At 38.3% G+C, this 22,996-nt stretch overlaps 2 pseudogenes across 1 annotated transcript in view; one reads left to right on the top strand and one right to left on the bottom strand.

Moving 5' to 3' along the window:
- LOC102830817 overlaps positions 1-21,455 on the top strand; it is a 256,587-nt pseudogene extending 235,132 nt beyond the window's left edge. The window contains exon 8 of the transcript XR_438699.1: positions 20,798-21,455. The product of XR_438699.1 is annotated as an uncharacterized LOC102830817 (transcript). The remainder of the gene's footprint in view (positions 1-20,797) is intronic.
- LOC102815925 lies at positions 106-687 on the bottom strand (annotated as a pseudogene).
- Positions 21,456-22,996: the final 1,541 nt, after the last annotated feature.

Genomic DNA, 22,996 nt, shown 5'->3' with positions numbered 1-22,996 from the left:
CAAAGGCTTTAAAATGTGGCTCTAAAGATAACATCATATGCAGAGGACAGCTACACTGGAACAAATTCCCTTAACTAATTAATCAGTGACAGCATTGCTTCCAGATTATCCCACTGTAACTTTAGAAGTCCTCTTCATCAGCCCATGTGTAAAGTTGTAAAGGCACTGTGCAAAATGTGGGCTGGTTAGAGTATGCTTCTGCTGTGGAGTGCATATTAAAAAACAAAAGCATGTTTCATAGACATCAAACTTTGCTTTGATAAAAATAATCATTTTAGATATAAAAGTAGGTAAGCTTGGTAATATAGCAGGTTCTAAGTCAAAAGTCTTGAAGAAGTCTCTTGAGCAGCATGCTTGAGTTTCACGGGCTATTCTAGAAGAAATACTCCACACAGCGATGATGATGATGGCAATAATCACAATGCTGATCCCAATGGCCCACATCTTGCAATTCTTCCACCAATATTTTCTCTTTAACTTGGCAGCACTCATTTCAAACTGGGATGCTCCTGCCTGGAGGGCATCTACATGGTCATCCAGCTCAGAAAGCATCTGATTTCGTTCTAATACTTTGTCCACGTTGACACACATGATGTCCACCACCTCATCTACTTGGTTCTGTGTCTGCTGCAGTCTCTGATTACTGCCAGAGGCAGCATTTGAACCTGCAGGTGTGCCTGCAGACATTTTGGCAGCAGTGGAGGCAGTGGACGAGGGTCTGCGACAGGACAGCTCACAACAGGAACCACAACTGACTAGGGAGAGGGGCCGGGCGGCCCTCAGATAGATTTTTTAAATCAATTTATCCTCAGAAAGGTTTTACAACCCTTTATTTTGCTCATTTGCCTTATCTATTGTGTCCTGTTTCTTCATGTGGTGTGTAATTGACTAAGGACTCCTGGTGTGGCTCTGTAGGATCAGTGCTGGTCTAAGAGCCATGATTTCAGTAGTTCAAATCCATCAGCTGCTCCTTGGAAATCCTATACAGGGTCGCTATGGGTAGGAACTGACATGACGACGCTTAACAACACCACCACCAATACAATATTGTCTTCAAACCACTAAATTTGTTTATGTGTTTCTTGCTGATTCTATGTTTGTTTGCCTTTTTTGTTTTGTATTGCTTTTGTTTGGGTCTATCTGTAGCTTAGCTCACCCCTCTCCCTGTTTATATTGTCTACTTTCTTGTGCATTGTTTTAATTGATGTTGTTTAGTGATGTTGATCTGTGTATGACTATGATGCTGCTTATTGGTTGATCTGTGTGTAGGTTTGGTGCTGTCATTGGTTGCATATGTTTTATTCTTGTTGGTAGGTTACACATATACTGGGGCCCTACGTTGCTGGGATCTTATAACTTCTCTTAGAGGATTTCTTTGGTGATGGCGATCACAGATCCTTTTCTCATTGTGAGGTGAGAGGTATCAAGTAATCAAGATATTTTTATAGCTGTTAAGGGATAATGTGCTCCTTTTTTTTTCCCATTAATTTCAGGCATATTTGTACAGAATCTCTTATACCAAATGTATTTTCATTAAAGTTTTTGTCCTCTATTGGCCAAGGTATGCCATGTTGGCTTCTAGGATGCTATATATCCATGAATCTTTCTTTTCCTACTTAACCTCATTCTAACTGTCCTTCAAATTGGTGTTCAGTTGTTTCTTCAACATATCATTTCATGTTCTGGAGCCCAAGCTCATTAGTTGTGCCTATTTTACTTAGGTTCTCAAGTCTTTGTTATTGGGGGTCATTATGATATGTCTAGTTGTGCTAGCATCTTTAACTGGACTTGACTTCTTTTATTTTTTCATCTACTTCTGTACTGACACATAAGATGTTGCCAGAAGATTGCTGTTAAAGAAAACTTGTTTAAAGAAGAATTGTTTAAAATCTAGATTTATTCCCTATTTAGTACACAGCTTAACATTTCATTTAATGTTTAATAATACATCAGAATAATTAGATTCTCAAAGAGGATGTAAATAAAGATTACTTAAGAAATAAAATGAAATCATTTTTGCAAGGTGAATGCATTAGGAAATGATATAAGATCTTCCATGAATATCAGATACTACTGATTGGCATCTCTACTATGACGTGTTTATTTTTGTAGTGGGAGAGCATGTACTCTTATTGTACACTTAAAATTATGGAGACTAGTAGTAAACATTTATAATAAAAATTAAGTTTAATAAATTTATAATGTTTTAAAAATGAGATGCAATAATTAGTTAATACATTTCTGAAATTTACTTGCTCAGGTGAAATGTGGGCTTATAAATAAACTCATCAAGCCTTGAAAACCTAATGAAGCTCCTTTAATTCTGATGCACATTATTAAAACAAGAATAATATCTATAAATATTAAAGACCTGGTATATTAGTTTTATTTGTCAAGTGAATATGTCTATTAGGTTATGAATGAGCTGTAAAAATAAATAGAAATCTTACAATTAAAAATATAACTTACATATAAAAATAAAAACTGAATTAACTTTCTTATAAGAAGTTTTTACTTTTATTGAAACTAGTTTTTGTTTCAAACACATCAGTAAACCTTTCTGGAAATGTCCTTCTTCCTCATAAAGTTTGCATTCCAGTAGAAGACATTGATATGTAAGAAGTGAATGAATATACAAATACATGCCATACATTCACATAGTGATAAGTGCTTTGGTGGAAAATAACCAGGCTCAAAAAAAAAAAAGAAAATGGATGGAAGTTTTGCTTTTTCAAGAGGAGTCCAGGAACAAAGTCATAACTCTAATACTCTAAATTTTTGACTATCTGACAAATACCTGATAGGAAATATATATGCTGTTATTGCTAAGTACCATTGAGTTGGTTCTGACTCATAGTGACCCTACACAGAAAAGAATGACATGCTACCCTGTCCTGTGCTATACTTTCTATTGTTGTTACATTTGAGGCATTGTTGCTGTCCCTGTGTCAGTCCATTTCATTGGGAATATTCTAGTTTTATGCAGACCCTTCACTTTACCAAACATGAAGTCCTTCCCTAGGGACTGGCCTTTTTTGACAGCATGTTAAAAGTATGAAATATAAAGTCTCACCTTCCTTGCTTCTAAGGAGAATTCTGACTGCTTCTTCCAAGACTGATTTGTTCATTTTTCTGATATTCCATCGTATGGTCAATACACGTCACCAACACTGTAATTCCAACACACTGATTCTTCTCTGGTCTTCCTTATACATTTTCAGCTTTCACATAGTATTTTCATTATTGAAAATACCATGGTTTGTGTCAGCCATACCTTAGTCCTTAACGTGACATTTTTTTGCTTTTTAACACTTCAAAGAGGTCTTTTTTTTTTTTTTAAATTCATTAGAGTCTTTAATTTGTCTAGATTTCCGTACTTTTCTTTTTAAAGCTTTTATTGTGAATTGAGTTATAGTTTACATGGGAGATCACTGGTTTTGCACTCAACCAATCGTATTTTTGTTTTATGGCAATGATTACAATCCCCTCCATTCACCATCGGTTAACCTCTCTTCCCTCTTTTTTTTTTTTTTTTGATGTACACAAAAACATGCAGGAATATATAATCATTTAAAAACCAAAGGGCACATTCTTCAAGCCAGCATCCTGCCCGTCAGCATACAGACTCTCTCCTTCCATGAGTCCAGAGTCCTTAGCTTTCTCCTTGCCATTACCTCTGCCTCCATCTCTGGTGTCACTGCTTCCCTGGTCAGAGTTCCATGTTCCACTCATGTTCTCTCTTGATGGTCCTAGGGTACTCTGTTCCTGGAATGTAACATTAACTACTCCTCCCTTTTTGGTACACAACTTCTACCTTTACAGTTGTGACAACCTCAATTAAATTATCATGATAACAATTGCTCAGTATTGAATCAAAAGAATCCTATCTCCATCTCCTTTCACCAGACCCATTTAGACAAAAAACAAAACAAAAACTTATTCAGGGGGGATTCTGCCAACCCCCGTGAGCTCTGGAGCTAAACTCCCTCATGAAAACTTATAGGCCAGTCATTTTGTGCCCTCAAAGCCCCCCTATTTTAGGTAGCCAATGTATCAGCTGCCCATCCCTCTACTCCTGTGTACTGAGGGATAGGCTTGATACATGATGTGAAGACATCTTCTCTCTTGGGTGGTATTTTGAGCTACTACATCCATAAGTAAAGTTCAAGTTCATCGAATTGTAGCAATTTACACTTGTTTCCTGAAACAAACTTCTTTATCTTCCTCTAGTTGAATTCTGATCATCAAGCCATCCAAGTTCAAATGGGTACTATCGGCAAGTTTGGACGTTCTTGTACACCTCCTCCCACTTTATATCAGCTGGACACTTCACTGTCAGCTCCAGCCCACCATGGCTAGGCCAGTGTCTCTAGGACCCTGTTAGGTATTCCAGTCGGCTATAGGTTGAAGATGGGCTTACAAGCTTTCTGCAATCATGTTTCCTGATATTCCTTTCTGTCCCACTCAATATTCGGAAGCCAATATCTGTAAGACAGTCAACACATCTTAACATTATTTCCTCTGTTTAACCCATTCAGACTGTGCCTCGCTACCTGTATCACAGAGCCCTGGTGCACCAAAGTTGAGTATATTTACCCCTGTCTCCTTTAGCCCCTGCAAACCTACCTGTGTTTCCCTATCTTCCTTGTTCTTCTATCGCTCCCCCATCTTGTGTATTGCCCTCGCCAGCACCCATGCTCTGATGTGTCTATCCCCTAACCTGTGCTCTACTGTCCCCTCCCTCCCACCACTGGTAACCAAAAAAAAAAAATTTTTTTTTAGCATGGATAGCTCAAAGAGTTCTTTTGCAGCAAATTTGTATAATTTAATACTTTATTTGATTTATTGACTGCTGCTTCCACGAGTATTGATTACGTTTCAAAACAAACTCTTTGACAGCTTCAATCTTTTCTCAATGATCACATTCCCCTGCATACATCATCAAACAATCAAAGGGTACACCTCACATGCCTGACCCCCAGCCACCAGCACACAACCCCTCTCCCTCCCTGAGTCCAGAGTCCCCAGCCACTCGCTCCTTCTGTCCACTTCATTGTCTCTGTCTCCATCCCCAGTGTCACACTTGCACTTCTCAAACTTCTAGCTTTTCTCCCTTGATGGTTCCAGGGGTCTGAAAAATCAGCCACTCCCCTCCTTTTGTTACCAAAAATTTACTTTTACATTTACCTTTCCAACACTCACTGTCAGACTTGATAGCAATCATTCCCTATTGAACCACAGGAGTCCTTTCCCCCTCACCTTTTATTAACCCCATCCAGAGAGTTTGGAAACAATTCATTGGAGGTTCTATTTTTCCCTGTATCCTCTGGGGCTAGGATCCCTATTGAAAGCTTGTAAGCCAGTCACTTCTTGCCTTTGTAGTCCCCCTTTTTGGGTAGCCAATGTGTAAGTTCCTCCTCCCTGTCTACCCTGTGTACCAAGGGAGTGGGAATAATCCTCACTGTAGAGATTTGTCCGCTCCTTTGTCATACTGTATCCACAAGCATAGGTCAAGATCATCCACTTTTAGTGGATTACTCCTTTTTTTTTTTTAAATGTGTGATTTTTTTTTTATACCATCCCTCAACTCCTGTGATTTTCTTTTATTAGTGTTAGGTGTTTTTAATCAGTTCTTAAGATGATCTCTAAATTCTGATGGGATATACTCAAGGTTGTATAATGCCTCATGTAAACTTGTTTTCATTTTAATTTTCTTCTGCTTCAACTTGAGCTTGCATGTAAGCAGTTGATAGTCTGCTATACAGTTTGCCCCTAGCCTTGTTCTGACTGATGATTTTGACCTTCTCCATCTTTTCTTTCCACAGATGTAGTAAATTTGATTCCTGTGTATTTCATCCAGTGTAGTCCACATGTATAAAGATACCATTTAAGTTGTTGAAGAAAAGTATTTGCAATGAATAAATTGCTGATCTTAAAAAAATTCTATCATGAGGTCAACCATGTCATTTTGATCACTGAGGTCATATTTTCCAGTCACTGGTCCTTCTCCTGTGTTTCCAACTTCCACATTCCAATCACCAATAATTATCAGTGTATCTTGAATGCATGTTTGATCAATTTCACACTGAAAAACATGTTGGTGAAAATCTTCAATATCCTCATCTTTGGCATTAGTGGTTGGTACATAAATATAAGTCTTATGAACTGGCGTTCTTTGTAGCCTATAGATATTATCCTACTACTGACAGTGCTGTACTTCAGCATAGATCTTGAAATGTCATATTTTAACAATGACTGTGACATCATTCCTCTTCAATTTGTCATTCCCAGCATAGTAGATCATATATGACTATCGGATTCAAAATGTCCATTAATAGTTGTTTCAGATCACTAATGCCTAGGATTTTGGTCTTCATATGTTTCATTTCAGCTTTTATTACTTTCTAGATTTGTATTTTGTACTTTCTACATTTTTATTATTAATGTGTGTTTCTAGCTGTGTTTCTCATTTTAAGTCATACTACATCAGCAAATGAAGTTCCTAAAATCTTTGCTCTAGCCTTGTCATTAAGGTTGATTCTTACTGTGAGAAGGCAGCTCTTCCCAAGTTGTATTTTGAGTACCGTCCTCCTTGAGGGGCTCATCATCTGGCACTAAATCAGACAGTGTTTTATTGCTGTATATAAGGATTTCAGTGACCAGTTTTTTCAGAAGTTGATTGACAGGCCCTGTTTTCTAGTCTGTCTTAGTATGGAAGCTCCACTGAATCCTGTCTACCATGGATAATCCTGCTAGTATTTGAATACCAGTGACATAACTTCAGGAATTACAGTGACACACAAGCCACCACACTACAACAAACTGGCAGATAAGTGGTGGAATGAAGCATATGGACTGCAGTAAAAGCATGCCCAGAGGGAAATTTATAGGTATAACTTTCTGCATATAACAGAAGAAGGGTCTCAATCAATACCCTAACTTTACACCTTGAAAAACCAGAAAAGAAGAGCAAACTAAACCAAATGCTACCAAAAGAAAATAAATAATAAAGATGAAGCCTTGCTTAATAACATAAAGACTAGAAAAACCGTAAAGAAAAACCAGTAAAACTAAAATACGAGTATTTTCAGAGGCTCATAAAAATTGACAAATCTTTGTTAGATTGATCAAGAAATGGAAAGCATACAAATATCTAAAATCAGATACAGAAATAAAGAGGATTATCAGAAAATATTGTAACGATTATATGCACGCATAAGATAGCTTAGTTGAAATGGACAGGTTCCTAGAAATACACACATTATCTAAATTGTCTCAAGAAAAAATGAAAGAGGTCAGTGTACCTATAACAAATAGAGATTGAATCAGTAATCAAAAGCCTCCCAATAGAAACAAGCCCCAAACCACATGACTTTACTAGTAGATTCTACCAAACATTTAAAAAAGAATTAACACCAATCCTTCTCAAATTTTTTCAAACTCTAGAAGGTAAGAGAATGCTTACCAATTTGTTTTTTGAATGCAGCATTACCCTGATACCAAAGTCATATAAAAACACCTCAAGAAAAGACAATTGTACAATTTTCTTCTACATCCCTTATGAATATACAAACATCTTTACAAAATACTTGCAAACAGAATCTGGCAGCATATTAAAAGGTTTACACGCCATTACCAAGTATGATTTATCTCAGGAATGGAAGGGTAATTCAACATATGAAAGATCAATTCACTACATTCACAGAATAAAAGGAAAAAAAGAACAAAAATAGGTTATCATCTCAATTGTCACAGAAAATGCATTCGACAAAATTCAAAACTGTTTTCATTTTTAACATACTCAACAAGAACAGACGTGAAATTCTTCAACATGACAAAAGATATATATGAAATACCCACAGCTAACATAATATTCGTACTCTTGATATGGTATTGTAGAATAAGTACTGGACCATGACCCACAAAGTCAGCAGTTTAAACCCATTAGTCATGCCTCAGAAACCCAGTAGAGGGTCATTAAGAGTTGGAATACACTCAATGGCACTTACATTAACAACATAATATTAAATAGTGAAAGAGAAAGCTTTACTCTTAAGATTGGAAACAAAACAAGGATGCCTGCTTTCACCTCTGGTGTGTGCTAGGTGTTGGACTACTGATCTCAAGGTCAGCAGTTCAAATCTACAAGTAGCTGGTGAGACAAAGATGAGCCTGTGTGCTCCCATAAAGATGTTTTTTTTAAAAACACTTTTTATTAGGAATTGAGTGAAGGTTTAAAGAGCAAATCATCAGTTTTACATTCAACAAACCATATACTTTGCTTCATTACATTGAATGCAAGTCCTTCCTTGTACCAACAGTTAGCAATAATTACCTCTGTTTACTTTAATAGTCCGTTCCTGTGTCTCCCACTGTCTTCATCTTTCCTCCTTCTTGTATGTTCCCTGTTCTGTCACCTATGTTGACATGTTTCTACCTCTAGCCTGTGAATAATTTTCCCTTCCCTGACCCGTAACTATCATAGATTATTTTCTTTTCATTACTTAACATCCAATCATACATTTTGTTTCATTTATTTGATTACACTTCCCTCCCTCTTTGGAAACCCTATACAGGGATGCTATGAGTCAAAAACAACTCAACAGCACTTAACAAACTAGATTAGCAGTTACCCTGCTTCCACCATATGACTTCCCTTTTACATTTTGTATTTCACAAATGAATAAAGCAAAAAATATTTGATGTATACATACAAAGAAGCTCTGGTAGCGTAGTGGTTACGAATCAGGCAGCAAACCACAAGGTCAGCAATTTGAAACTACCAGCTGTTCCTTGGGAAAAAGATGAGGCTTTCTGCTCCTGTAAAGATTTATAGCCTCAGAAACCCTGTACAGGGTCACTATGAGTGGGAACCGACTCCACGGCACATAACCACCACCACCATACATACAAAATGAAAATATATAGTCATTTAAATGTTGAAAGGGCACGTTTTGCGAGGCAGCCTCTTGCCTGCAGGCACATACCCTTTCTCAGTCCATGGGCCTAGAGTCCTCAGCTGCTCCCTCTCTATGCCATTGCCTCTGCCACTCTCTCTATTGTCACCAAATCACTCATGCGCTTATTTCTTGATGGTTCTGTGTCCTCTATTTCTGAACTGAAAGATTAACTACTCCCCTCATATAGTTACACATCTTCTACAATTACAGATGTAACCATTGCATTTCATCCTGATCAGTTATTCACAATTGAATCATAAAATCCCATCACAATTATTCCCCATCCCCTTTTACCAGATCCACTTGGAAAAGAGGAAAATTATTCAATGGAGATTCTACTTTACCCCCTCATTCTGAAACTAAGCACACTGACAAAAGCCACTTCGTGTCTTTATAGCACCCCCCCCCTTTTTAAAAAAGTTTTTATTGTGAATTGAGTGAAAGTGTACATGGGAGAATATCAGCTTTACATTCATCCTATCGTATTTCATTTCATTGAAATGATTAAAATCCCCTCCATGCATCATCAAACAGCTAAAGGGTGCACCCCTAAGCCTGCCCTCCAGCTGTCAACACACAGCCCGTCTCTCTCCCTGAGTCTAGAGTCCCCAGCCACTCCATCTCTCCACGTCATAGTCTCTGCCTCCATCTTTGGTGTCACTGCTTCTCTGAATAGGGTCCCACACTCTGCTCTTCTCCCTTGATGGTCCCAGGGTCGTCCGCTCCTGGACTGCAAAATCAACCACTCCCCTCCTTTTGTTACAAAATGTCTATGTTTACATTTCCAACCCTCACAGTCAGTCCTGATAACAATTATTCACTATTGAAACACAAGAGTCTTATCCCCATCTCCTTTCACCAGCCCCATCCAGACAGGTTGGAAACCACTCAGTGGAGATTTTATCGCACCCTCTGGAACTAGGCTCCTTCTTGAAAGCTTGTAAGCCCATCACTTCTTGCCTTTGTAGCACCCCCATTTTGGCTAGCCAATGTCTTAAGTTGCCTATCCCTGTCAACCCTGTGTACTGAGGGGGTGGGAATGATCCTAATGATTCAGTTCCTCTTTTGATCTGCTACATCCATAAGTATAGGTCAGGTTCATCAGATTGTAGTGGATTACTCCTTTTTTCCCTCTTCTTTCTTCCTCTAGTCGAGTTCTGATAATCTAGCCATTGAAGTCAGGACAAGTTGGTACTATCTGCAGGTATGGGTATTCTTGTACATCTCCCCTCTCTTCATATCAGCTGGACGCTTCACTCTCCACTCTAATCCTCTGTGGCTCTACTCCTCTACGGCTCAGGATTCCCCAGGTCTTGCCATATATGTCAGTCCCTTGTTGTGGGCTGTTCTTGTTGGTTCTCAGTCTAAAGAACTCCCTTTAGTATGTTTGAAGTGCTGATTTGGCTTATACAAAATCCTTTGATTTCTGTGTATTAAATGTACTAATATCTCTGTTATATTTGATGGGCATCTTTGCTGGGTATATGATTCTTGCTTTGTTTTTTCCTTATTTCAGAATTTTGTATATCTCTCCCCATTGCTTTTTGCTTGCATGGTTTCTGTTGAGAAACCAAAGCTCCATCTTATTGGTTTTCCTTTGTAGGTAACATTTCTTTTTTCTGTAGCTGCTTTCAGGATTCTTTCCTTGTCTTTGGTTTTGGAGATTTTGATTATGATATTTCTTGGTGATTTTCTTTTCAGGTCTGTCCTACTTGGGTCTCATTCAGCTTCTTAAAAGTTTATCTTCTCTTCTTTTAAGGTATTAGGGAAATTTTCATCCAGAAGCTTTTCAACTATCTTTTTTTCTGTGGTTTTCTGTGTCTCATCCTGATCTTGAATTATGATCACCCACAGGTTATTCCTCTTCATGTTGTCCCACATGAATCTTAAACTTTCTTCAGATATTTTCATTCTTTTTTTGATTGTTCTTCTATTGTAGCAGCATTGAGAGATTTATCTTCAAGCTCATTAATTCTGGCTTCCTTTGATTCAATTCTACTTCTTTGCCATTGTGGTATATTGTACATTTCTAATATTTTAGTATAGATCATCTGGCCATCTGTTTGCTGGTTTTTTATTGTATCCAAAACTATATCTATTTTGTTTAATTGTTCCTGTAGTGCTTTTCTGATCTCATCCTTATTTTCCTTGACCTTTTTGTGGAACATTTGGACCTACCACAATATCATTCTCCTAAACTCTTTTTCAGGTAGTTCCAAAGCCTCTTCTTCCTCAGAAAACATTTTCTAGCTCTTCATCGTGTTCATTTGTTTAAGCTCCTCTGTCTTGTTTCTGTGCATGAACAGAAATTTTATGCTGCTTTTTAGGCATTGTGGTGTGGTATTTTTATTAATTTGGGGAAAGTGTTTTGATATATTCTAAAGTACTTTCCAATTGCCTCTTGGTCGGTGTAATTGTGATCTAGTCTTCCTTTTCAGTGTTTGTATAATTCAGTTAACAGGTGTTGTTTGTTGACCCTGCTCTTGTGTATAGCAAATGATGTTGGCTCTTACCCAGTTGGTGACAAGTAATACAGTTCTGGCTTATCTGTATGGTCACAGTTGTTGTCTCCTGTCAGGTGACACAAGAAAAACGTTTTCTCCTATAAGATATCATGAGAACTTAAAACACAAAACTAAAACCAAGATTTATAAAAACCCTGAAAAGCAATATAGATAGAATAAAACTAGAAAAAAGGGGAGAGAAAAAAAAAAAGAAAGAAAGAAAGAAAAATCCCCAAACCAACAAAAAGCCATGAGCTAGCTGTGGGAGAATAAGAGTAATTTTTTATTATCAACCAATGGACTCATCTTCACAGCCACTTGAGAAATTTCACAGTGTTCATACTGTGCCTTTCTGAACTATCACCAGCTTTTTTCTTTCTCTTATCCTTTTTTTTTTTCCCCCTCAAGTCCCCATTCAGCTGTTTTCTCCTAATGAGAACCAGCCCAGGGTTGGCTATGCCCAATTTAGAAGGGACTGCAGGTGCTGGCTCTTTTTGTTGTCTCCTCTCACTTTGTTTATGTGCCCAGCTGAAGGATCCACATGGGACCTTCTTTGGGATTATGTACTCATACAAGTCTTCCTTCTTTGTCCCTGTAAATTGCCGGCAGGTTTCTGCAACAGGAATGTTCTCCTGTTTCTCACTCTGCTCACTCCCATTCAAAATGGCTACAACAGGTCATGTTGGCTACCCCCCCATTAGAAGTCACCTCTTTTCTTGCTTTGGTTCAGATTCTTTCTCCTGGTAAGCATTTGTCCATTTGTTTATCCCTTTATCTGAAACTCAGAGTTTCGGACTGTCCTCTGAATCTATTATGTCTGGTGTCTGTGTTTTTGCTGAAGAGGGTCTGCTATGGGCCTTTCTGCCTAGTCTGCCATCAAGCCTTTCCTCCCTCACTCCCATAAAGATTTTCAGCCTCTAAATTCTAAATGGAAAATGGGTGTGGTGCAGCAGATGTTTTAGACTGAAAGGTCAGTTTGTACTGCAAGACTGGCAGTTCAGGCTCACCAATGGCTCCTCAGAAACCCTCCATGGGATTGCTATGAGTGACTTGATGACACTGTACAATAACAACAAAGTCCAATATAGGGTCATTATGAGTCAGAATCAATTTGATGGCAGTTGGTTTGATTTGATTGATACTGAATGCTGAGGCAAATTTCTAACCAGAGCAATTATACAAGAAAAAGAAATAAAAACCATACAGATCAGAAAAGAAGTTAGATTATATCTTCACAGATGCCATGATTTATATACAGAAAGTCCCAAAGCTTACTACAGCTAATAAATAAATTCAGCAAGTTGTAGCACATAGGATCAACACACAAAATTAAGCATATTTCCATATATTAGCAATGAACAGTCTTTAAAGGAAATTAAGAAAACAATTCCATTAGCCATTAAGAAAATTAAAAATAAAGTCACGTCTATCTGAATGGCCAAAACACAACAACTAAAGAAAAATAGTGACAGTGCCAATCCAAGTGAAGATGCTATAAATATAAATAAAATTATAAATGTGAATGTAACATAAAACAGTCACTTTGAAAAACACTTTATAAAACTAAAGGATGGCTTTATGACCCAGTGGTCTATAAATGAGCAAAACATGGCCACTGTGTATTGAGCTATTTCACACTCATAGCAACCCTATATAGGTTTCTCAGGAGTTACTGGTGGTTTGAACCACCAATCTTGTGGTTAGCAGTCCAGTGCTTATCTTACAGTGCCACACCATTGACTCCAAGTTATGTACTTCTTCAAAGTTTGCTAATGTCTATTAGTACCCCCAAATCCTATCAACATCAAACTTAAATTTCTGTGCATCAAATTGTTTTTAAAATACCCCAAATAAGCTGATTTTCGGCCAGTTAGTTCCTGTTTGCTTTATCTATCCTTCAAAAATGCATCTGACATCTGCTAGCTGTAGCTAAGATGAAACCTTGCAGTTCTTAGGAACCCTAACTAGGTCGCATCTTCATTTCTTCAGAGTTTTGTGGCCAGGAGACCACTCATCAAGCTGCAGATGGACATCATAAGGGCACACGTTAGTCTTCTCTGCCCCTTTGTTCTTTTCCGAGTTTATCTTTCTTTATTTCCCCTGGTTTCTCCCTCAGACTCTTGCCTCTGGAAAACCTCTTTCTGGGGGTACTGCCTCCAGCATGTGGCTGTTAATGTGTTGGCCCCAATGAATAGCTTGTTGTACAGTACTCCTACCCTTTGGTCATTTCTTTTTCCTTGATTGTCTCTTGAACTTCTTCAGATTCACTATACCCAGAAAATACACTTTTGCACATTTTTTGTGGAATAATGGAAAGTTAAGTTCACAAAAACCCTGTAAATTAGTGATAGTCATTTTGTTGAAAACAGCCAAGACATCCTTGAATATTTGAATGTTTACAGAAAATGTGGTACATCCACACCATGGAAGAATATTCTCAGCAAAGAAAATGAATGAACAATTGATATATAACAACTTGGGTGAGTCTTTGGGGAGTATGAATATACTGAGTGAAAAAGCCAATCTTAAAAGGTTACATACTGTATGATTCCACTTATTTAACTTTCTTGAAATAAAATATGTATGAATTGAGAACAGACTTTTGGTTGTCAGGGGTTAAGGATGGGGAGTGGTGGAGATTGATGTGGTGATGAAAGATAAACACAGGGATTCTTGTGGTGTTTGTGCTGGTTTGTATCATGACTGAGGTGGTGGATGCATGACAGGAACCTACACAACTGATAGTTACCTAGAACTAAGCACATACACAGTACTATGGGGGAAATCTGAATAAGATCAGATAATTGTATCAATGTCAATATCCTAGTTGAGATATTGTACTATAGTTCATTAAATGTTACCTTAGGAAAGCATGGACTACCACCAAGAAAGAGGGGCCAGGAGCAGGGTGTGTCCACTGGACACAGGGTTTCTGTGCCATAAACCTCCAAGACCCTGGGGGCAGATTAGTACTAAGACACATGGAGATCTCCAAGGGACACCAAGCCCACAGATGTTGAAAGGAGACAAGGACCTTTCTCCAGAGCTGACAGATAGAAAAAGTTTTACTCTAGAGTTAGCACTCTGAATTTGGACTTCTAGCCTCCTAAACTGTACCCAAGGTCCTAATGAAATGCAATCTAAAAAAGCTCCTACTTCAATAAGTTCTAAATCATATGAAGACATGTTGAAGCTTTCATCTAATTTTTGGACCAGCACTTGGACAACTTCTGTTGAAGTCATGGAAATTTCTTCTGTGAGTGTGACTTTAAGATCCAGGAAACTAAAGGATTCTATGTGATCTTCATTTACAACCATTCTACCATCCTTTAGAGTCTTGAACGCCTACCCCAAAGGAAAGGTAGCAACTCACTGCTCTTCTATCAATAACTTCATTGGCCAGCACATGATGCTTTCTGTGGAACCAGATGACAACTTTTTCTTAATTTTCAAGTTGCCTAAACATAGCAGTGAATAAGAAAGACTGTAGAAGAATTTATGCTTTTGAGTTATGGTGTTGGAGGAGAATATTGAAATTTCCATGGGCTGCCATAAAGAACCAACAGATCTGTGTTGGAAGAAGTGCAGTCAGAGTGCTCCTTGGAGGTCAAGATGGCCAAACTTCATCTCTCATACTTCGGACATATTGTCAGGAGGGACCAATCACTGAAGAAGGATATAATGTTTGTTAAGGTGGAGGGTCAGAGAAAAAGAGGAAGACCCCCAGTGAAATGGATTGGCAAAGTGGCAACATCAGAGGGCTCAAGCGTGGCAACAATTGTGAGGTTGACCCAGGACCGGGCAGTGTTTCATTCTGTTGTGTGCATAGGGGTCGCTATGAGTCAGTACCGACTCAATGGCACCTAACAACCACAGCAACAATAAACATAGCAGACAAGAAGTGTGCTCAGCTTGGGTCTAAGGCCCCAGGACAAAGTTATCCCAAAGGAAAAAGATATCAAAAGAAATCTGGAGTTTCACCCTGGGATTCACCTTTTCCCCAGAGGCTAATAAGGAAGTTAATGGAACAGAAATTGCAAGCAGTATCAGAGAAAGTCTCCCAGGGACTCTCTGGACTACATTGTATATTAAAAAGTGACCTGGATGATCAAATTAATATGAAGAGGAGGATGCTAGGAAAGAAGAGGTGGAGAGTAGAAATGCTGAGATACTGTCTCAGCACAGTAACAGCATCATGAATGTGGACCAAAGAAGCTAAGGCCAGGACTTTGCCATGCTACAAAGCACCTCTACAGATCCCATTCGCTCTCTCCTTTACCAGTGAACAAACAAAAACAGTGTCATATGGAGAGAGCAAAAGAAATACAACCATTGAATCTAAGCTAAAGCAGTAGCTAAAGCGTTTGAAAGGAACCTAAGAAGAAATAAAAATCAAGAGTTTTATTGCGCTTGTAGGATTGAATGAAAGCCATGGTGCATAGTGGGTTACAACTAGAGCGGCTAACTACAAGGTCAGCAGTTCAAACTCACCAAGTGTTCCATAGGAGAAAGATAAGGCTTTGTGTTCCCATAAAGATGTACAGCCTTGCAAACTCTATACAGGGTCACTGTGAGTCAGAATCAACTCACTGGCATACAGCAGCAGCAGCAAGAGTGAATGAGGAATGCTGGTGCACTGTGGGGTAGGCATTGAGCTGTTGTTGTTGTTGTTGTTAAGTGCCATTAAGTTGGTTCTGACCCATAGTGACCCTGTATAGGGTTTCCAAGGAGCAACTGGAAACCTTGCAGTTCAAATCAACTTTTCAGCCCGGTGCATTAACTCACAGCACCACACAAGGACTGTTTGTTAATATTTCTTATTAATAAGTAATAATTATGTCCACACCATGCTACATCAGAAGTGATGTAAAAGTGGTATTGTTGGGCTACTAACTGCTAAGTCAAGGGCTCATACCTACCAGTCACATCCAAGAAGAGAGATGAGGCCATGTGCTCCTGTAAAGATTTATAATTTCAGAAGCCCAGTGGAGTAGGTCTACTCTGCCCTGTAGGGATGCTCTGCATCAGAATCAACTGGATGGCAGAGAGTTTTATTTTTTGGTTTGAGGGATAAATGACAAGAAGGAGGAAATAGAAAAATATACAGAGACGTTGTTCAGAAAGAAATGCTAAAACCTTGTCACCCTGGAAAGATACAGTCTAGAAAAACTACAACTCCAGGTCCAAGAAGTGACTTCCCCAAGACAGATAAAGCAGTTCCAGTGAAAGTAAATGAACATTGTCTCCTGCCTCTCTTGATGGAGCAGCTTCCATTTTTCTATGCTTCTGGCCAGACACTAAGCAAAATGTGGAAATAGTAACTAGCACAGGTTCAACAGCTCAGAAAAGATGCATGTGGAGAAAATTGGCCAAAGAAGAAACTCCAGAATGACTCAGAAGAAGGCTTCAGCAAGCATGACCTCCTTCCTACACTTGTTAAGAGAGAATATGAACCTGACAAGAAACTGCAAGACTTCAAGGATCTCATTAACCGGCAAAGGTTGATGCAATCAAATACCAAAGAAAATCAGCAGCAAATTGTTCATGCCAGCAGATATTATGATGATTATAGAGTTCAATTGCCTGCCCAAAGGACGAGAATGAGGGCCTGGGAAGAAATGGTTTTAAGTAGCTACTTGAAAAAGATTTACAAATTCAGGAGCAAAGATTACAGGACCTGAGAAACTATGCTACAGAAAAACCAATAAGAACAAAAGAACAGAAAAACAAAAGACTCAGTGGAGAAGTACTATAAAAACCAGTTTTCTTGGACATTCTTGTGATACAGCTCTGTCTGCAATCACTCAAAACCAGAGAGAAATCCGAGGTCCAGACATTACATAGGTGAAGAGGGAGTAGAGATCTAAGATGGAGCATGTAATTCAGCGACTACAAAACATTATAGCAACGATGCTTTCTTCTGGGAAGTGGGAGCTGAGTGCTTCAAATCTCAGCTTCATCTGGATTTCTTTATCTCTTTCTTTTTTTGTTCCCAACTCTTTCTTGTATATTGCCTTCCCTATCATCTGAGTTAATATGTTTTGTACCCTCTAGCCAGTGAGCCACTCTCCCTTCCCTCCCAACCCTGGGAATCATCAGAGCATTTCTTTGAGTATGATGGTTTCCTTTCATTGCAGTAAAGGAAATGAATCCTGATTTTACCAAGGGAAGTTTTTGGAAACCCTTACCAGAGCAGAGCTAAAAGTGATAGTGTAAACCAGAAGAATTATTTAGAAATTCCTAATCTATGTATTCATCCAGTAGTTTTTATGAACTAATTTCTAAATAGAAATTGTTTCAATAAAAAAAAAATTATTCTAGGGGAAAACTGCATAGCTGGTGCATAGGATTTCTCAGAATTGTTTCCCATAATTGCATGTCAGTCTACATTTAATTCAAAGCATACAATAAACAAAGCATTGATAACTCTGCTTGAGTAATCGTTGTTTTGGTGACTACAAAGTGATGGTTTTTAAAAAATCTGTCATTCCTTCTTCCTTTACTGGCTAGCAGTATTCTAAAACAGCAACAACAAAGTTTGCTATTTTTACTGGTGATCTCTATCATATCTTAACTGTGAGCTGAATTACTAAGGGTGACTTTTGTTATACAATACTCCTTATTGTACTGCCAACCTTGTGGTTCGTAGTCCAGGGCTGATCCTATATTTGCCCACTAATAACTTATCCTGACATGTTTACATTTCCAACTGCCTCTTTGTATCAGGTTGAACCTGGTACCTTTATTAAAGCAACTTGAAAATTTCTGATTTGTGCCCTAAAATTTATTTTGTTGCTTCTATCCAAGTTTTTCTGGGTTTTGGCTTTGTGGCGGTAGGAATGTGATGTGTACTTTCCTCTCTTCCCCATTTTTCTTCTCTTTCAGACCTACTTTCTGCGTAGAGTGTATTTATTTCCCCTTCCTTGCTGGGACTTCTTTTATATCATTGATTCTTCCTTCTTCTTTTTTTTGATGTTTTACGGTGCATTATGTGATAGTTTATATGGAAGAACATTAGCTTTACATTCATCCTGTTGTATATAGTTTCATTGTCATGGTTACAGTCCCCTCCATGCATCATCAACCAACAAAAGGGTATATCATACAAGCTTACCCCCCACCCCCGCCCCGGTCATCAGCACACAGCCCCTCTTCCTCCTCTCTGGGTCTAAAGTCCCCAGCTGCTCCATCTCTCCATGTCATCATCTCTGCCTCCATCTCAGGCATCACTGCTTCTCTGGGTAGGGTCCCGCTCTCCACTCTTCTCCCTTCATGGTCACAAGGACCTCTGCTCCTAGCCTGCAAAGTTAACCACCCCCTCCTTGCTACAAAACGTCTACCTTTACATTTCCAGCCCTCATAGTCAGTCCTGATAACAATTATTCACTATTGTATCACAAGAGACCCATCCGCATTTCATCAGCCCCGCCTAGACAAATTGGATACCACTCAGTGGAGATTCTACCTTCTTCCGTGCCCTCTGAATCTAGGTTTCCTCTTGAAAGCTTGTAAGCCAGTCACTTCTTGCCTTTGCAGCCCCCCCATTTTGGGTAGCCAATGTCCAAGTTGCCCATCCCTGTCGACTCTGTGTATGGAAGGGGTGGGAATGATTCTTGCTGTAAATATGTGTTTCCTGTTTTTAGCTGATTCCTCCTTCTTTAGGTGACATTTGTCTTATTCCTCCATTTGGAAATATGTGGAAAGAAATTGGATTAGAAAGAAGAGGAAAACTTGAACAGAATTTTAAAAAACTATATTGTTGCCACATGGATTTATATATTGTCCTGTTTAATATTACACTGTATCAGAAACTGCTGAGAGAGAAACATGAAAGGGAATCCTGGGTTTATTAAAAAATGCAATATATAAGTACATTCAAATTTACAAAGGCTCCTTTAAAGCCTTGTGTGGCGCTGTGGGTTAATGCGCCAGACTGCAAAGCCATTTGAACTGCAAGGTTGGTGGTTCAAGCTCACCAGCATCTACTTGGAAACCCTATCCAGTGTGCCTATGGGTCAGAACTGACTCGATGGCACTTAACAACAACAACAAGCATAGTTGTTTACAAAATGGGCTGCTAACTAGAAGGTCAGAAGTTAGAATCTACCAACTACTCCATGGGAAAAAGAAGCTTTCTTCACCCATAGAGATTTACAGCCTTGAAAAACCTATACGGGGTTACTGTGAGTTGGGTCTGACTCAATAGCACACCACCACCACTTTTATATTGGCAGAAACTTGGAGATTTTTAATGTGCAAATATGGCTGTATTTTCCCTCTACCCTACTTCAAGATTTTGTCAAAATGTATCGGACTGGTGAGAAAATTTATTTCAATTTCAGAAATAAAATTTTTTAAATCTTATGTTAAACTCTTCATCCCTTTGCATGTATTTTTTATAACATGCTTTGGTTTTAAAATCATGTTAGCAGTTGACTAGCTTAACTTTAAATGGGACAGGAGTTTTGCAGTTTGCTATATTCCTTACCTGTAGCCACTTGGAAAAAGGCAAACATTTTTCAATCTGAAGAGAATCCAGAATATTACCTATGCTGCTGCTACTGCACGTCATTGAATTAGTTCTGACTCACAGCGACCATATATAGCGAAGGTTTGCAAGGCTGTAAATGTAGTGGTTACGAATCGGGCTGCGAACAAGGTCAGCAGTTTGAAACTACCAGCTGCTCCACGGGAGAAAGATGAAGCTTTTGCTCCCGTAAAGATTTACAGTCTCGGAAACCCTGGGGTCGCTATGGGTCGGAACCGACTCGACGGCACTTAACACAAATCTTTAAGGGCGCAAATAGTCCACCTTTCTTCTGAAGAGGTGCTGGTGGATTCTAACTGCCTTGGGGTTAGCAGCCCAGTGTTACACTTTGCTATTGGTGTTCGAGTCCTGGTGTAGCACTGGACTGCAAAGTCATTTTGAACTGCAAGATCGGCGGTTCGAGCTTACCAGCCACTCCTTGGAAACCCTATACAGGGTTGCAATGAGTCAGAACCAACTCAACGATGCTTAACAACAACAATAGGACTCTTTATAGTATTACCCATTATTGTTGTTGATAAGTGCCATTGAGTCGTTCCAACCCATAAGAATCCTATATAGGGTTTCTGAGGAGTGGCCGGTGAGTTTGAGCAGCTGACTTTGCAGTTCAAACAAAACTTGTGGTCGAGTACATACTCTGCAGCACCATTTCTAGTAGGATCCTTGTGGAATATTTTAGTAATATGATTGTAAATTTGCACAATAGTCCGTAAACTCTCTTTACTTACTACAGCTAATTCATAATCTCCTTTTCATTGACAATTAATATTTAAATATTTCTGCAGTTTAAAGATGGAACCAAAAACCAAGGGATTAAAACAACAGCAGCAACAGCATAAAAAACTTCTGGCAGCAATGCTCTCTCAAGATTCTTTCGAATCCATCCACAGCCCTACCCCATCTGTAACAGAAGAAGATATTGATAATGAAGATGATGCAATGGAATTGCTGGGTAATTTTAAAAATTAATAATTTCTATTTTCTTCTTTGGTGTTGTAACAATATGTAGTGATTTAAGAGATTATAAACACATCTGAATAGTCTTGTCTTACAGGAAAGAAAATGTTTGAAGACATGCTTTATTTACAATAGACCTTCATTAAATTGCATGTAAGAACTAAGTTTAACTTTAAATAATCTAAGCATTTGAAGTATTTATTAGACTATATTTTGTGCTTTGTATATGCAGAACTTTATGTCATTCTGATTACTTAATCAAGCTTTTTCTCTGTGCAACTGTGATAAAAGCTCAAGCCTGTCTGCTTTATTCTCTGATAATAATTGCGTGATTCACAAGTGTTTTCTATAATATGTACCCAAAATACGTAATTCAGTCCTCATCCAAGATGTCTTTCCTGCTGTTTTGATGATGTTCCAGGAAAAGAGAGTAAAGATTTAAAGGGATAGATAGTAGATTCATGTTTTATGTTTTCCATAAATGACAGAGAAGTTTGCAGAAAATTCAAAGTTTTTACAGGCCCCTTAGTTTCATAAAAACCTTATTATATTTTATATGTAGAAATTCATTTTCTGTCTTTTAATGATACACATATATAATTTTTGGTTTATCAGAAATGTCTTCATGGTAAAGCTATTAATTGAACTTTCCCCCTTGGGAATCCTTTTTGTAAAATAAGGAAATGTCTTTTATTTCGGAGAGTCTGCTCCACATATAAAACCACATGTTTTTAAATTGAAATCACTTATTCTATTATAAATAATTAGAACAACTTTCAAATAGTTTGTAAAAATATATTATGTTTTAATTGAAAGAAAACCATGCAATCATTTGGAGACTTCAAATAAGTTTATTGAAATATCTCTTAATTCACAAGTCTACTAATGTACTATCTGGTCGACGATGTTTTTTATGGTACAATAACTGCATTCAGTCCTGCTGTGGCGCTGTGGGTTAATGCGCCAGACTCCAAAGCCATTTGAACTGCAAGGTCGGCAGTTCAAGCTCACCAACTGTTTCTTGGAAACCCTATACAGGGTCGCTATGGGTTGGAATCAACTCAATGGCACTTAACAACAACTACAACAAAATATCATGGCATTTTCACTATTTGCTATTACTGTTTTGTAACAATTAAGTGTGAGTATTTTTTTAAAGGACTCTTTTTACTCATCAGAGGATCAAACTTGCCAGCCACTCCTCAGAAACCCTATAGAGGATTGATATGAGTCAGAACTGACTCAGAGCATTAAACAACAACAAATCATGGCCGTGGACAATTTGCTGGATATGGCACATTGAATTTATATTTCATTAACACTTACTGTGTGCTAAGCACTGTGCTTGATACTGTGGACATACCGAAAAAAAAAAAAAATCATGTTCTCTATATGTAGGAATTTTACTTTTTAGTGTTCTCAATAAAAATGTAAATTTACCACTCTAGTAGTGTTTGCCACATGTGCTCATAGGATTCAGCACACAGTGTTCATAGGAGTGACATTGAATGCAGGAGCTGGTGACCAGGGGATGCTTCCTAGAGCAGCTGATTCTTCAGGTGTGCCCTAACAGACAAATAGATGTCAGTTCAGAAGGCCCAGTGTGATTATTATCCTCTTTGGTTTGTTCTCCTAGGTAGGTATGATCTCTTTGGTAATTGTGCTCTATAACTATGCTTGTAAATTGTTCTTCTGCTTTGGTCAGCAACAGAAGGAAAATCTTAAGCAGTGATTGACCATGGAAGGGCTAGAAGGTTGCTTGTTTAATATTAGTGTTGATATTTTGGCTCATTAACAACATTGGGTTATGCCAATATCCTCCTTTCTCTCTTTCCTTCACTGCAAGTGAAAGCAGCTGTTCTCTATCTTGTGAAGGTAATCTTTTGAAGAAATCTAGACATGCTAAGAATCACACAGGGAATTAATCCTGGTAGCCTTAGAAATATCTAGGCAGTGTGGAGAAAACCATACTTCACGATTCAAGAGATTTTTTTGCATAGTCTCAGGCATCCACACAGTGCCAGTTT

Source organism: Chrysochloris asiatica, unplaced genomic scaffold (assembly GCF_000296735.1).
Source record: "Chrysochloris asiatica unplaced genomic scaffold, ChrAsi1.0 scaffold00036, whole genome shotgun sequence".
NCBI lineage: Eukaryota > Metazoa > Chordata > Mammalia > Afrosoricida > Chrysochloridae > Chrysochloris > Chrysochloris asiatica.
Note: the sequence above shows the minus strand (reverse complement) of the source record. Positions and strands in the feature narration are given on the sequence as shown.